Source organism: Pseudophryne corroboree, chromosome 1 (assembly GCF_028390025.1).
Source record: "Pseudophryne corroboree isolate aPseCor3 chromosome 1, aPseCor3.hap2, whole genome shotgun sequence".
In the NCBI taxonomy this organism is placed as follows: Eukaryota; Metazoa; Chordata; class Amphibia; order Anura; family Myobatrachidae; genus Pseudophryne; species Pseudophryne corroboree.
The window spans coordinates 971,615,612-971,620,823 of record NC_086444.1 but is presented as its reverse complement, the minus strand read 5'-3'; the positions used below and the strand labels follow the sequence as shown (position 1 = coordinate 971,620,823).

The following is a 5,212-nucleotide window of genomic DNA, read 5'->3' as shown; positions in this document are numbered from 1 at the left end:
ACAGCAAAATCATTACTAGCATTAGTTAGCTGGTTCATTAAAGTATCTATTCCAGCCGATATTTTGGCTGGCTCAAAAATAGTAGGCATCCATTTTGCTTGTAATGTAAGTCCGTCATTTAATTTACTACCGGCGCTATGCATCCTATTGGCTAATGTTTCAATATCTATTCCATTTAATACTCCTGTTAGAGTCCCATATCCTCCCAACAATGTATCATACCAGGCACGTCGTTGCCGGGATATACATTGTGTATTATTGGGAGGGAAAACAACTTGTGTGACTAACACAGTCTTTTGAGCTTGTGTACCTACATTTTCACATGTAGATGGTAATCTTTTAACATGTCCAATATCGATTCGTGATGCATTGATATCAATAATCATTAAATTTTGTGCCCACCACGTTCGATTTTTTATTTCAGTAGCATTATGACATACCAAAATTAAAACGTCTTTTACAGCTAACCGAAATGTGGTTGCTCCTTGTTTAGAACAATTCTTATATTCTTTATTCTTCTCTTCTTTAGGGAGAAATCGGAACCTATAAGGTTTGGAGCAGCAACTTATAGTTACTGCAGCATTAATTGTGATATTGCCTTCTGACTGATGTAAGGCAAATGTAGGTCATTATCTGTTTCTTTGTGGATCAGGCGGTCCAGCCCACATCGTTCCTGGAATTGTTATATTTACTATATTAGTACAGCGCTGATTGGCCTGACAAGTGAAATTATCTTGGGTTCTTGGTATGGTGGCATTGTTCCATCCCCACCGTACAGTATGCAACTCTCGTTTCTCTATCTTCAATCCAGAGGGGACTAGAGGGGACGACCAATAATACAATTCCAAGGATTCCAAGACTGAGCCTCACGACAATCTATAGGTACAAAATCAGTGTAAGTTACTCTCGCAAATAACATTTTCCTTGAGGTACATATTCCCATTTCTCTTGTCCTGGTTTCATTATTAAGAATACTCTGTCTTTTCCCACAGCTATAACCTCAGCCGGTTCAGGCGGCCCTTGAGGCTTCTGTACCCAGATTTTTGCTCCTACATTCACAGTGTTAGATGAACCAAAACCTTTGTCTCCTCGAACAGTAAGTTCGGTTGGAGCTTCTCCCAATTGGATAGGCTCTATCAAAATGGGTATTATTAACAATTGTGCCACTCGGTCCCCTTCACAGATTACGCAGGGGTCTGGGCTCAAATTCATCACAACTATTTTAATTTCTCCTTGATAGTCTGGGTCAATTACTCCTCCTATCACTATTATTCCGTTCTTTGCCATACTAGAACGGGTTGACAACTGTCCATAATGATTAGAAGGCATTTTGCAACCTATCCCAGTAGGTATAACCTTAATCCCATAAGGAACAATAACATCAGGGTTTATAGCATACATGTCCAACCCTGCCGACATGGGCGTAGCTCTGTACGGTTCTATCGCCTTTTCGTGAATTTTCCAATAAATAAGGCTTTCTACTTTATGTGCTGCCTTGATTGATAAATTGGGGGTCAGCATCCTCATCAGAGGAGTTGTGGATTCTGTCAATGGTCGGTTCCTAATAGTGCTCCATTGTGTAGCAGTCTTACAGGGGAAAGCTACCATTAATCCTGAGTATGTATCCTGTACATGCAAATTTACACCCTCGACTTTCTGGCAGGGGTCCAATAAAGTCCATCTGCCAGATTTGTCCAGGTAACTTACCTCTTCCAATATGGCCCATTACAGTATGGGGCACTTCCCTCTTTTGGGAGGATTTGACACAAGGGACACTGTAAAATCACAGATTTCACAATTTCCAATGATAGGGGAATACCCAATTCTTGCGCCCACCTGTAAGTTGCCTTTTCTCCCAGATGTCCACTCTTTTGGTGTGCCCAGAGGGCTGTACCCTGCAACCATGATTCCAATTCCTTCGTCTCTCCTGCCACTGGCTCATGAGATGACTTAGCAATGGCGGCTTGTGCATCTGCTTGTGAATTAAACAAATGTTCAAGTGAGTCTAATGGTACATGTGCATCAACATGGAATACAGTTACTTTTGTTTGTTTAGTGATAACTTCAATGTCCTCCCAGACTTCCTTTCCCCATAACTCTTTCCCATGAATTTTCCAATCATGTTTCTTCCAGCTCATTATCCATGTGGCTAATCCATTGGCTACTGACCATGAATCAGTATAAATATTACATTCACCTCCAATTTCCTGTCTAAGGGCCAAATATACTGCAAATAATTCAGCATATTGGCTACTCTTTCCTTCCCCTTCTATTTCTAATGTCTTAGACATGCGGGGATTAAACGCAACTGATCTCCACTTTCTTCTTCCCGCAACATAACGTGCAGATCCATCTGTAAACCATGTGTGACATTGAGATTTGTCGGTTAACTCAGAATAAGGTTTACCCCATTTGTACTGGTGATTCTTCTAGCTGTTCTTGAGGAGAAGCTGTACTCACTCCATCTACTGGAATATCTGCAATTTTTTCATGTAAGGATGCCACACCTCCCTCTCCCTGTTTTGCCCTTTCTGAAATATACCATTTCCATTTTATAATACTCTGTTCTTGGGCATGCCCTATCCTATTTGACTTTGGATTAGACATTATCCATTGCATAATTGGTATGCGTGGTCTCATCAATACAGAGTGTCCTATTGTTAACTGTTCAGTATCCACTAATGCCCAATAGCAATTGGATTATTCCAAGCAGTAGTGGTATATCGTACCACTCCTGTATCCATTAATTCTTTAATGGTTTCGCTTATTTCTTGATGGCCCCCCAGTATACGATATTGTTTCATTGCAATTAATTTAGTTGCAGGTGGGACATGTACTGGGGGCATTTTTACTTTTCCCACCACAATAGGTCTGGCCTGAATACAATTACTTCTGACTCCAAAACTAAATTTTCCTGTATCTAAATAAAGGGTCAGTCCTTTTAAAACATCAATGCCTATAATATATTCTCTAATGGGTATTATTAGTACTCGGTATTTCTTAATAGGTAAATTTCCTATTTTTAGAGGTATTTCCACCTGTACCCCTTCAGTTACTCGACCCCCCCAACCCTGCAATTTTAATTCGGGGTCCTTTAAATCTATTGGGATTTCCATATATTAGGGTAGCCTCCGCCCCTGTGTCAATTAACGCGGGGACCTCTTGTACATTGCCCCGTGACCAATGGATTCCTAATTTGACATAAGGTCTCTCATCATGACGAATCCATACAGGGGCTTGGCTGGCTACCTATGCATCACCCTCTGAATCTTCCTGTTCCTCGGGAGGAGCAGTAGGCTTCAAACATGTTGCTACTTTAGCGGCAATATCCTCCCAGGGATATAATTTTTCAAACATCTCCCAGTCAGGCAATTTTCCTCCCTTAATTGCTTTTTCTTGATCCCTAAATTATTTTCGCTTTTTCTCACTGGTATCCCTGCAAAAGCAATTTTCTTGCCTGACAAAATGTTTTGCTTATACAATTTCCATAAATAGGGAGTATCTTTCCCATCTATGGTTTCTTTATCTATTCCTGCTTTCAAAAGAGATTGGAACATTTCCCGTCTGGATACTCTATTATCTGCATAGCCGGTTTGTCTGTATCCCTGTTCTCCACTCCCTCCTCTAGTGTTTGACTCTGCTCTATCCCTATTCCATTCTCCCATGTATCGGGATCCCATTGAAGATCGGCAGAAGCAATAATTGCTCGTATTTTTCGGGTGTTTACCCTTCCCTTTTTTTTTTATATTTGTTCTGGGCTACTTTGACAGCAGCCTTCTCGGCAACAATCTGATATTTCTGGGCTTTTTCTGATAACATCTGATTACTGCACTGTAACAATCCTATCTTTCCTCGTTGTTCAATTACTGTTTGTTCTTTATCTAAATAACGTGATTGTAACTGCTCATATCTTTGGTGCATTTTACGGTATGCTGATACTAGTATCCAGCACCGTCTTCCCAGCGCCATTACATCACCTGCCTTGGCAGGGACCCCCTCAAGTACATATACAACATCGAGGGGTTCTGCACGGTATGCTGATACTAGTATCCAGCACCGTCTTCCCAGCGCCATTACATCACCTGCCTTGGCAGGGACCCCCTCAACTACATATACAACATCGAGGGGTTCTGCATTCTTGAGTTTACCATCCCATGATTCTGCTAAACCTGACGTTAATAACTCCTGTGCTATAATATTGTAGGGACTTTCAGTCCACCCTGGGACGGTGACTTGCTCCGCTCCAGCCTTTTTTTTCCCTACGAAACATCCTTACCGTGCTATGTTGTTATATATCGGCGAAAACTTGTCAACCTGCCAATTGACAAAACTTTGCACAGAGGCAAGTCTGGCCAGGACCCACCACTGTACAAAAGCGTTTTACACTATAAGTATCCTACACCGAGATATAAGAAAACATAGATCCTGCCGACTACGCCAAAAATGTCTTGCTGTAAAGAACTAGGGTGTGTGAGATTGCTCAATACATACTGCGCTCACTGTTGCCCAGAACAGGCTTACACTTTAATGCAGCAAAACAAACAACACTTTTATGTCTCAATAGTAAATAATTTATTAGTTCTTATAGTATTTTCGTCAGGTATTAATACATAATCATAAATATAGGTATAATATCAAGAAACTACATCAATATCTTACCGAATATTGTAGCATCACTTGAGCACTCTGGATCGGGGAATCTCAGGACGATCGTCTTAAGGGGAAATTCGGTATTCACACGCAGCACGTCTGCTAGCGTCTCAGGTGGATTCCGAAATTCCCCTAACATTCCCCGTCCTTTATACAAAACTAAAAACACAATCTATCCATATATGGGTACATTCCGGGGGTTCTGAAACATCTTATCTAACTGAAAATGACAACATGAGTCCTTGTCTAAACTGAAAATAACAACATGAGTCCTTGTCTATAACAAACTGAAAATAACAACATGAGTCCTTGTCTATTCTAAGTATCCTTCTTCTAGAACATCTTGCTTCATGAGACAAACACCCTTGCTATTCTCTTGATGAGACAAACACCCTTGCTATTCTCTTGTCATTATATGGCATAGTTACTGCGGCACAAAATGGAAGTCAGTCAGAAAAACCCACTCTCACCCTTTCATATCACACTCGTATCATGGAGTTAGAAGCCAAGAGAAACAGCCATATCCTCCATCACCTAAAAGACAGATATAGTAACGTGATTC

The 5,212-nt window shown here is 40.9% G+C and overlaps 1 long non-coding RNA gene across 1 annotated transcript; it reads right to left on the bottom strand.

Annotated features, from left to right (window-relative positions):
- Positions 1-815: 815 nt before the first annotated feature.
- Positions 816-4,956, bottom strand: LOC134979844 (uncharacterized). Its single transcript, XR_010190297.1, has 3 exons — positions 4,660-4,956; positions 1,837-1,972; positions 816-876 (listed from the first exon to the last, which is right to left on the bottom strand). It is a non-coding gene; the product is annotated as an uncharacterized LOC134979844 (long non-coding RNA).
- Positions 4,957-5,212: the final 256 nt, after the last annotated feature.